The 12,665-nt window shown below is 37.6% G+C and overlaps 1 protein-coding gene across 1 annotated transcript in view; it reads left to right on the top strand.

Annotated features, from left to right (window-relative positions):
* Edem2 (ER degradation enhancer, mannosidase alpha-like 2) overlaps positions 1 to 12,665 on the top strand; it is an 86,267-nt gene that overhangs the window by 45,758 nt on the left and 27,844 nt on the right. The gene's annotated exons all lie outside the window — the stretch shown is intronic.

The following is a 12,665-nucleotide window of genomic DNA, read 5'->3' on the forward strand; positions in this document are numbered from 1 at the left end:
TACTCCCATTTCCTTCCACATTCTCATTCCACTAATTCTTCCATCGTCATTCACTTATCTTAATCACCGCCTCCCTTAACCTAACGGCATAACGTGGGACGTTAAACTGTAAGATTTCATTTCATTTTGAAATGGAATGGCGAGACTAAGGTAGGGTTATATTTGTTTGTTTGTTCGATGAAGGTTAGTGTTTCTTTTCAGCACCGAGGCTGTAATAGACGAAGACTTATAGGTGAAGGTGGAATCAGAACCACAATAATAGTTCATATTTTATTAATGCTACCATGAGACTATGTGACCAAAGAAGGTCATGCTAGCTACAAGACTAGCGGGAGAACAATATTATATGCCTACAAGAAACACGTAACAAGATACATTCTTCATACCAGGTGGGAGACCCGGATTCAATTCCCGGCGGGAGCTCATGTGGTTTGGATTCAATGTTAATGAGTAGGTCAAGTCTCATATAGCCTTGCTGCTGAAAGGGACGTTAAATTCAAAATCAACTCAATTATTCGTACCATCGAATTTAATATTTTTGTTATAACGTGGAAAGTGAAGTACTAAACGACAAGAATACTGCAAAACAAGATAGAATATAAAACAATAAAAGGCAGTAAGTTTAAAATTGTCAAAGAAAGGATTTTAAAAGGTTAAGACATTATCATGTTACTTGCGTTAACACTTAGCAACAACACACAAATATACTATTATACTATTGAACTAATATACTATTAGTTCATATACTATGACTAATATACTATTGAACGTCGTAATCTTGTATCACTTAAAATTTCTGTTTCTCTGAAATATTATAACATATTTGACTAATCCAATCAATTTATCTATTTTACTGTTTTAGCCATAGTAACTATGAAACAAACCATAGCTTATACTAATATGCAATGTTGTCAATTTTAATGCGAATGGTTAGCAATAATCTGTGCCTTCACTTTTTTGATAACTTTTTCATCCGTTTGTTTTGACATATTTACAGTACTCTTACAGCATTTTTTCTACTTCGATCTCTCCATAAAATCCATACATTTGCTCCCAAAGGATTCAACTGTTAATTTAATGAGAGAATAGCGGGACGATTTGAATCCAAAATTAGTGACTAACAAAACTTGATCCGTGCCTTCTACGTGTGCACCATTCTTCTCTCGGTTTTCTGTCTTACCGGCATGCTTCAAACAATCACTGACCTTACCAGGTATTGCGGAACTCAAATGCTACACAATGCTTCATATAAGCATTATATAACTACCTATGAAATTTCGTAGTTGACTTTCCCAACTTCAGGGAACAAAACCTAACTGTAACATTCTATTCAATAATAATAATAATAATAATAATAATAATAATAATAATAATAATAATAATAATAATAATAATAATAATAATAATAATAATAATAATAATAATAATGTGTAACTCTGTTACTGCTCGACCACTGACATTTGCGCTATGCACTTGATAGACATATACTTTCATTTGAGTTGATTTAGAGTTCAGCAGCGAGGATATATGAGACGGAACCTACTGCTTAACGTGGAATCCGAACCACATGTTCTCCTGCCGGGAATCGGACCCGGGTCTCCAACTCCAAAGGCGCGCGCAATAACCGCTTAGCCACGAAGAAACTCATAGACATATTTGCTTTCGGTGCAGTTTTCATTTCTCTTTTGCAAAAACTTCAATTCCGTATATTATTGTCGCACTGTACTTGTATATACATAAATATATTAGCTCAGTCTCTTGAATAATTACAGCAGGAAAAGTACGGCAATGGTGGATCTTGTGGCATGTCAGGACTAATATTTTGCAACAATGGAAACGAGTTCTATAGAAGGATAAATGTACAGAAAAAGAGGAGGTTGACAATTCTTTGAAGTATAGATAAAAAATTAAATTGTTGTTTTTGATATCCTAATTTAGACCAGTCGCAGAAACAGGCCATTCACGAATTATTATACAAATATAAAAATATTTTATACACTCCGAACGGCATTGGATATTACAGGGGCTACAATCACAAAATAAGAATTCCTAAATCGGCAGTGTTCCAGAACAAATCTCCATGTACCAATGCATGTTCGAGATCAGGCAGACAAATTCAAGAACTCATTAATACTAGAATTATACGACCCACAGTTGATAATAACTTCACCTCGCCACAGAATATTTTCAAGAAACTAAATACGAACGCCTTTAGATTTTTTTGAATTTACTGCAGTGTAAAACATACATATTTATGGGTGCCATGCCAAACTGAATATGTGTTAAACACTTTGAAAGGCAAAAATACATAACGACCTTAGATCTCTCCTCGAGCTACCACCAAATCTTGCTCCATCCGAAAAGCCCCTGATACATGACCTTCGAGGTCAATCACACAAGAAAATCGTACAAAATTCTCATATGTGTGATGGGTCATAAAACTAGCACGCAAGTTCTCTTAATTGGAACTAGGATGATTTTACGTTGATTAACGAATAAGATCTTGTTGTCGATAACATCGTGCTAAGAGGCTACAGTTTTCAACAATAGCTATCGGAATTTTATTTTAAAAATTAAGAAATATTTGTGCTTCACTTAAGACAAATTTATTTTAGTCAGAGCTGAATGCTCTCGGATATTTAGTATCAGGCAATTCTATTAAAATCTCTCCAAGAAACCAAAAAACAGCATTCAAGATTCCACCAAAAGAGAATTTTGCAAAGTTTTACGGGCTTATGCTCCTACTTACTGGCACATAAGGATTTTGCCATGAAAATAGAATCTTTTTAACAAAAGTTTCCATAGCAATATTTGTATTTTTCAAATGATCTTATGGATTCTGTTCCTGGTGTTGGAGCTGTAAGGTTCCGTGCCTCAGGTGTAGGCAACTACCATAAAGCATGCTTCATTAACGAGCACGTGTTTCCTGTTGAAAACATAATCACCAACAGACGGTGGAAAGAGGATACAAGAAAGACGCGAAGTTGTTCCGAAGGAAATCGAAGATGGTCAACCCTCTCCTCACGAACTTCCCCTTCAGAGGACAGCCATAAAAGAAGATCTCAAATGGACAGAAGAATAAATTCCAGTGCTTGTCGCTAATCTTCTTAAACTATTCCTGAGATCGTTTTGTGTTACGGAGATTTCCTCAAATCCAACTTCTGAAGCCGTAATAGGCAAAGGAGTATTTCTTTAACTACCTACCCTAGAGGCTGCAATAAACAAAGAGATACAACTACACTATCTCCTGAAACTACGATGAGTAAGAAATATATCCTTTAAATCACCACCCTAGGCCGTTGTGGGATAGAAGATTTTATCTTTTAATCTTAAGCTACTTATCACCATTGATTTCGGTAGAGGCAAAAACATTACTTTCGTTGCAACCATAGCACTCATCTGAGAATAAGCTAGCAATTATTTATTTCAAACTAATTTACGCCTTTAAACTTGTTTCAGAGGCATATTGAAACGTGGGTCGCATGGACACTGCTCTCAATAGATTTGCGTGCACCGGAATATATTTACTTAACCCTCAGATATTTACAGACACAACTATCTGTCCAGAAACTTGATTCGTGTCGTAAGGTGATACACTAGACCTACCTGTGAACACCCACAATGTTCAACTTCGGTAGGGGTTGAGGAAAAGGGGGGTACTTCTTGTTTATCGTCTGCAGGGAATCTATGTTCTCCACATATGCCCGAGAAATCAGAATCTTATCGTTCATCAACTAGTAAAGTGCTCTCCATTAGTGAACAGTTATAATCATTGCCGGTAAATCGCAAGAGGCATTTAGCGTCACGCACCAGAACTGGGTAGATTTCGATACCATATGAGGCAAATTGAAAGAAAAAGTGACTTCAGCAAACGAAGTAGCAAAGTAACGTAACAAGAAGCTAATGAACCACCACACGGACTACGAGAAAATATTAACAGGAAAGCATCACTGAATTCATAATTTGTGGTGAAACGTTCAATGAAGGCTGGGTGTAGTGTGAATTCTGCGATGGCTGGGTACATGAAACGGCACCTCAATTAAATCAACATATATCATTACACACGTTACCATTGTTAGCTTCGTGGGTAGGTTTTCTTATTGTTCCTTCTATGTGTAGAATATGATGTTTTTCAATCATCTTACGTGTTCGTTAGTCCTCGCCAATATTCCAAATATGTTAAATTTAGCGATCTGTGTTGCCATTTGTTTATTTCATTATTTTGGTATTTATGTCGATATCTTCAGTTTGTTAATAAAGTTCACATTCCATATTTCAGGGTTATTTCGTGGCAATTTTATATCTTTTTACCAAGAGGCACTTCAATGTGTTAAAATGTCTGGGGCTACCTCCTTTCCCATAAAAATGTAAACTAATACATGTTTTTCTTGCCAGGTTTACTTTCAGAAAATGCTTAGCACTCTTGAGTTAGGTACTAATTTGTGCAAAACAAAAAGTTGGACACCAGTCAACTCCCCTCCTGAAATTGGAGGAGGCAGTGCTCCCTTACATCACTCTTCCGTCTTGTTACGCCACTACGAATTTTATGATTCCTGATGCAGGGACGACCATGTTTTCAAAGATTTTGTATCCATTTAACACAGGCTGCTAGTATAGAACAGATAATTAGGCCCAAATGAAGATCAATAATAGAGTGAGAGCAGCTACATTCATTTTTTTTACTCTTGAATAAAATTCACAAAACAAGGTTACTTCCCTTTGCAGTATTGCTACATGATTTGCTATATCTATGCGATGTGCATTGTTAAATCAGTGTACAAAAGCATTTTTTCTCGCTACAAGTGAATTACGCAAAAGACCAACCAAAGATACAAATATCTACCAGGACAAACTATATAAAATCAATAGATTTCGTTCTGAAACAATCACAGGAAAATATGGATGTTATCAATATGGTTGTTTAGCATGTGGAAAACATTTTAGATATCAATGTTCAGCTAGGAGCGCACAATGTAGGGATTGCAACGAATATAATCATTTTGCACACTATTGTCCAAAAGGTATACAAATAGGTACATAAGAAGAATCAATGAGTTGCCTGATGAAGATATTCAGAAGGAAGACAAGATCTTCATCCTTACTGAATTACAGAAGAATTAGATGACAGAAGCAAATACGAATGTAGAAGATGAACGAAGTTTTAGTTCAGTGGAGATTTTATGTTAAGCTCCATTCAGGTAGCCAATACAGAGAAGAAAATATGTTCACTAGTAATTAATCGAATTTAATTGGTAAAACGAAACTCAGAGGTTAAACACGAGAATCTTGAACCAGAAAATCGATAACAGAGGAATCAGGTCTGTAGACACACCGACACACCGACAAACAGGTAGTAGAAATGGAATACCTTAGTATGAGTCAGGGAATACGTACAAGGTCAACAATAATAGAAGGAAAGAATACAAATAATAGAAGTCCAAAACAAATATGGTAAACAGGTGAGAACAGAAAATAAAGTTACGAAAGAAAGAAACAGAAGAAAACAATACAGAAATGTAGATAGTAAAATAATAAGAATGTGTAAAAATAAAAGAGAAAGCGAAGATATAAAGAGATTAGTCAAGAAAAAAGATGTAGAGAATAAGTATAAAGAAATGATACAAAAAGATGATGGATGGAAGTCTGAAGAATTAAAGCAAACCGTTGAGACACAGGTGAAAAAGAGAGTCAGAGAGAAAAGGAATGCGTACAAGTTTACTTTTGGCGCACCACTAGAAACAATTGTTATAACTTATAATTCTTTTACTAATTTCCTTCTTATTATCCCCTAAAAGGTTTCCCTTGGCGACATGAAAATGTCTCACTTGGCATAGATAAAATACAGGGATGAATAATTAAATATTATAGTGCAAAAACTCAAACCAACCTGCCTTAGGTGGCCATTAAAACACGAATGCTATCCACTCGGGTCAGGGAAGAATAAAGTTGGTGGGTCCGTACGCTAGCGCGGGAGTGCGTCCGAAAGGAACAAGTCTGTCAGCAGTCGGGGATATGTGCGCAAGCCAAGATGAAAAGGAATGGGTTTTGTCAATGGTACGAATTTCAATAAAACTTGTAATTTTTTTCCAGTAACGTTGCACTTGAACATATAAAATACAGGTTTTTTACATTGTGCAAAAATATGCTGCCAGTGGAAAATAACATCTAATAGTGCCATCTTTTATATACACTCACTTATTATATCCGGCGTAAATCACTTGTGATCATTTTATACTAGAACACTACACTTGTAAACCTATAATACAGAGTATTACTTTGTATTTCATTCTGTCGCCATTTGTTCCTTATAAACATGCCTATCCATACAAAGAATTGAATTTTACATGTAAATAGTTCAAAGTGTCGTGCGCCAAAGCTACACCTGCACATAAGAATGAGATACAGGTGAAGACGGGGGTTAAGAGGGAAAGAAGCTGCAAAAGGGAGTGGAAAGGGAGAAATTTTTGTATGATGGTTATTAGTAGCGAAAAATACATTAATGAAGTGCCATCTGACAAAGTAGAAGAAGAGAAGAAAACGAAAAAAAAGTTCTGATATAAAACAGTTGAATATTTGTTGTTTGTAGTTGAAAGATAAAGTGTTGAATGTTTGTTGATTTCGGCTCCAATTGCCTATTATTTCGTGTGCTTGAGGGAACTCAAACGATGCTTTCGAATATCGTAGCTTTTGATATGTTAATAGTATTGAGTGAAATCGGGAGGATTATCGCGAGGCTGCGCGGCTATATGATCAACGGTTTCTCAATCGTGCTGGGCAGTCGAGGAAAGCGTTTCGTCTTGCACTTGGTATGCAGAGGACTGGGCATGTCCCTTCTCAACACAAAAGACGTCAGCAGATCAGGCGCCGTGTTTAGGATAAACGGTCTCCCGGCATCCTTGCTGCAGTCCATGTGGTTCCCCAAATCTCGAAAACACGATTCGCCAGGGATGCTGCGATAAGCAACATGACGGTTTGGAGGATTCTGCTCAACAACGTGCTCCATTTTGACCATGTTCATCTGAATCAGGAACTCCGAGAACAAGATTTACATATCCGTCTAGTTTTGTCAGTGGATGAGTGCCAGGAAACCCATGTTTCCACCGGGACATTCTGTGGACGGATGTAGCAACCTTCAAGAGTAATGGAGATGTCAGCATACACAACGCACACTACTGGTCCAGTTTGAATCCTTTTTTTGAAGTGTCTACGTGCACTACGAACAGAGAAAAATGCCTGCGCCGGTGGACTGATAGTAGCAATTCAACTTCAAATATCAGACGTAAATCCCAAACCGCAGAATTTAACGATAAGTGTTTCCCGTTAAAGTTGTTTCTATTTCAATAATACTTCCAAAGAAATCGAAATTGATACCAATTTCCATTTGAAATTTTGGAGTTGACCACCGTGGATGTATCCCCGCTACGCCAATTGATATAGAAGCATCACCATTGATTCTTCACGTACGATTTGGTCATTCAGTTTTTTGTTGTTTGAAGTGTCTGCGTGTACTACGAACAGAGGAAAATGACTGAGATGGCAATTGGTCTGAAGTGGCAATTCAACAAATAACATAAGTAGATACCAAACCGTAGAATATGACGAAAAGTGTTTCCCGTAAAAGTTGTTTCTTTATCAGTAATACTTTCAAAGAAGTCGAAATTGATACCAGTTTCCATTAAAAATTTTGGAGTTAATCCCTTTGATGCATTCCCGCTACGCCACTGGATATGGGAGTATCACCATTTTATTCTTCAGATACGATTTAGTCATTCATTTTCTGTTTGAAGTGTCTCCGTGCACTATGAACAGAAAAATGAGTTTACCAGGTTGTCTGATAGTAGCAATACAACAAATAATAGACGTAGATCCGAAACCGTAGAATTTAACGAAAAGTGTTTCCCGTAAAAGTTAATTCTTTTTCAATATTACTTCTAAAAAATCGAAATTGATACCATTTTCCATTAAAAATTTTGGTGTTGACCCCCTTGGTGTATTCCCGCTACGCCACTGGATATGGAAGTATCACCATTTGATTCTTCATGTACCATTTGGTCATTCATTTTTTGTTTCCAGCGTCTATGTGCGCTAGAAGCTGAGAAAAATGTCTAAGACTGGTGGTCTGATACACCCTCTTCCCCTCCCTACATTGGACCATCAAACTAAAATGATAAAAGTCATCGCAGGTCCGAACTTCATTAATGTTGAAAATTTGAATGAGATCGGTTTGGTGATTCCAAAGTTATGAGGTTTTACTAGTATATTCCCGCTTCGCTGGGTGAAATGAAAATTTAAATGCACAATTCCGTGTCTCATGTGTTCTGTACCCGTGAAATATGCTGTTTTCGTTTTTAATGGCATCGAATTAAACGGCATCGGACAGATTATTGATCACCTCGGCGATCCCGAATACCACGTATTCGACGCTAATATTAATCATTTTCGATCATTTCATTATCTCCCAAGCTACGGGGCTGAGTTTGGTTTCAAACGGGATCGGAAGTGTCATTCTTCATCTCAGCGACCCTAAAAACTACGGATCAGACACTAGTGTCGGATAATTTTGAACATTTATATATATATATATATATATATATATATATATATATATATATATATATATATATATATATATATATATATATATATATCCCCCTCCTCTTCTTTCATGTTGTGCGGCACGGCATTGGATGTGTTACCGGTCATCTCAGTGACCCAGGAAACTATGGATTCGACACTAATATGGGTTATTTTTTATTTCCCTCTCCTCCTCTCAGAAGACGCGCGGCTGAATTTGGAATTAACACCATACGAAGTGTCATTGTTCATCTCGGCGATCCCAGAAACTATAGATTCAACACCAATTTCGAATCATTATATCCCCCTCCCCCTTGTTGCGGCCTATGTCATCGGAAGTATCACTGTCCATCTGAGCGACCCCAAAAATGTGGATTGAGCACTAATATCTGTCATTGTCGACCATTTTTAAACGTTTTACTCCCCCTCAACCAAGTTGAAGGTTTGAATCTGAATTTAAACGGGATCGAAAGTATCACTGCTCATCTAAGCGACCCAGAAAACTATAAATTCTACTGATAGTGGACATATTCGACAATTTTTAATATATCTCTTTCTCCCCCTTCTTCAAATTGTGGAGCTGATTTTAGATTTAAACCGGATCGGAAATGTCTCTGTTCATCATAATGATCCCGAAAACTATGGATTAAACACTAATATTGATCATTTTCAATCATTATTATATACAACTCCTCCTCCCCTCAACCGTGCAGCGGCACACGGCGTCAAAATTGTCACTGTTAATCTCAGCAAATCCTAAAACTATGGATTCGACACTAATATTAGCCATTTCCGATCATTTTTAATGTTTATTCCCCACCCCTACGTTGCAACTTCCCCCTCCTCAACTATCAGGGCTGAACTTGGATTGTTACAGCATCAGAAGTGTCACTGTTTCTCTCATCGATCCCGAAAACTATGGATTCAACACTAATATTGGTCATTTTGATCATTTTTAAATTTCTCCTCCTTCCCCCTCCCCTACGTTGCATCGTCAAAGTCAGTAGCCTTAATCCCTGCCCGAAAACTCATGTATGTTGAAAATTTGATTGAGATCGGTCGGATGGTTCAAGAGTGATAAAGTCACAAAGCAGTCATTTTTATTTTTACATATATCTCCCCCTCCCTCTCCCCTATGGTGGCTCGTCATAGTGAAACGATAAAAAACACCCAAGGTCTGACCCTGATACATGTTGAAAATTTGATCGAGATTGGTTGGGTGGGTCAAAAGTTATTAGTTTTATTAGTTTTTATTCATACGTTCCCCTCCTTTCCCTCTTCCCTAGGATCTACCGTTAAAGTGAAATTACAAAAATGTTTCCACATCCGAACCTTATGCATGTTCAAAAATTTGATTTAGATTGGTCGGGTGGTTCAAGAGTGATGAAGTCACAAAGACAGTCATTTTTATTTTTTTTTACATATATCTCCCCCTTCCCCTCCTCTATACTTGCTCGTCATAGTGAAACGATAAAAAGCACCCAAGGCCCGACCCTCATACATGTTGAAAATTTGATCGAGATTGGTTGGGTGGTTCAAAAGTTATTAGTTTTTATTCATGTCCCCCTCCCAACCCCCTTCCCTAGGATCTACCGTTAAAGTGAAATTACAAAAATGTTTCCACATCCGAACCTTATGCATGTTGAAAATTTGATTGAGATTGGTCGGGTGATTCAAGAGTGATGAAGTCACAAAGACAGTCATTTTTATTTTTTTACATATATCTCCCCCTCCCCCTCCTCTATACTGGCTCGTCATAGTGAAACGATAAAAAGCACCCAAGGCCCGACCCTCATACATGTTGAAAATTTGATCGAGATTGGTTGGGTGGTTCAAAAGTTATTAGTTTTATTAATTTTTATTCATGTCCCCCTCCCCACCCCCTTCCCTAGAATCTACCGTTAAAGTGAAATTACAAAAATATTTCCAGATCCGAATCTCATGTATGTTGAAACTCTGAATGAGATCGGTCGGATAGTTCAAGATTTATTAAGTTACAAAAATAGTCACTTTCAGTCTTATATAAATTGATTTTATATACCTCCCCCTCCTTCTCCTCCCATACATTGCTCAGTCAATTTAAAATTATAGAAAAAATCCCAGGCCTAAACCTCATCTATGTTGAAAATTTGATCAAGATCGGTTGAGTGGTTCGAGAGTTATTAAGTTTTATTTATTTTTATAACCATTCCCCCTCCCCCTCACTTTTACCATCCAAGTGAATAGCCGAAAACCAGCCCGGCCTTGAACCTCATCCATGTTACAAATTTGATCGAGATCGATCAAGCGGTTCAGCAGATTTAGTCATAAACATAGTGATTTTCAATTTTATATATATAGATATATTTTTATATACACACGTCTCCCTCCCCTCTCCCTCTCCTCAGCTCTAGTAAAAAAAGGATTTTAGGCATAGGGTTATTTTTACGTAATATTCATATCCGAGTTCTTACTGTGAAAAATTCCTTGCTATAGTTGCTATTTTTCTTTAACATTTCAACAAATACTTGATTGGCAACAATGGTGAACGCAGCCGTTGGGAGTTTGAATTGCTCTAGTTCCTGCTTGGAATACACACGTAGATGGCACTGCGTCGGAATACACACCGATCGAGAAACGAAATTTTTCAGTCTGAGCACACACTTTACACACACAAACCGGCTGTATCCGTATAAACGAGCGGAGTCCAAAGAACTCGCGGGGGGACCCCTATAATGGTCCTGCACGCGTTAAAAGTAAAAAACTTTTCGAGCAACCACTAAAAAATGCTCGCTTTGCAAAAATTGCTCAGAGTGCTGCTCTGTAGCCGATCGACCTACAAAGATTGGCGGGTTCACCAACGCACACACACACACACACACACACACACACACACACACACACACACACACACACACACACACACACGTGACCTATGCAGTTTGTCTGTGAGCAGCGTATGAGCGGAACCAAATGAAATGTCCATTCTTTGCGCTAGTTAACTTCAGTAACACAGTAATTTTGTTATTTGCATGGCAGTTTCGACAAAAGTACACTGAAGAAATTATATATGAACAATTAGTTGCCTACAATGAACAACTCATCATCAGAGTGTAGAAATAAGTAAGGAAAAGAAAGAAAAACATACAAAAGACAGTATTAAAAATGGGATGTATTCAGCACATTATAAGAATATATATAATCACTTCCCTAACTAAACTAAGTAGACACCTGTAGAATGAATCTGTCGTCATTGCTATCTAGCAGTGCACAGAAGAAACCGTTCCTGATGCTGAAATTATTTGGTGGAGCTTCCTTTTGCAACATGTAAAGCTTCGACCTCTATGACATGGTATCCAGTTATCGATAACATCCTGTGATAGGTGATACTATTCATTACAGAGTGTCCCAAGTAACTGTTGCTTGTATATCCGTGTGTCTGTTTCTGCAATTTCAATAATAGATGTCAAACATTCTATAGGATTAATGTTCGGGGATTGTATGTCATGGCTGAGTGTAAACCCCATTTTGTTTCGTCTAGCAAGTGGTCAGCTTTGATTCTGTCTTCCATGAATTACATATCATCCAATGACAGTTTGCCTGCTTCAAGGCATATTTTGCAGCATGGGTGTGTAATCGCAAGAAGTGAGGTTGTTACTGTTACCTGTTCAAATTGCACCCCACACCATGATACTTAACATTGCCGTAAATTCATTCTAGGATGGTAGAAATGTAGTGAATCGTGATCTGTCGATCGCTTCCATACCCTCTGTCCGACTTCTGTCGGAGAATTTTTAATATCAGTTTTCATCGAAGAATACAATATGGCTTTAAAAGTCAGCGACCCACTTGTATCTCTGTCATTTGTGGTTCTGTAATTAGAAACTTCTTTTTGTTAACTCGTCTGTATATTCCCACATGCAAATACCACTGTACGGTTCGTGCTGATGTCAACCTCGGCTAATGTCATTATCGGAATTGGATGACGGGTGCTTGGACTCCGAATGACCACACGTCTCAGGTGTGGCGTTGGTCCCGGGTTTCCCGATCTGGGTGTACGTATGTCGTTTCCATCCCGGTTGAATTGTGTCATAATTCTATTAACAGTTGCT

Source organism: Thermobia domestica, chromosome 7, assembly GCF_964235325.1.
Source record: "Thermobia domestica chromosome 7, izTheDome1.hap1.1, whole genome shotgun sequence".
Taxonomy (NCBI): Eukaryota; Metazoa; Arthropoda; class Insecta; order Zygentoma; family Lepismatidae; genus Thermobia; species Thermobia domestica.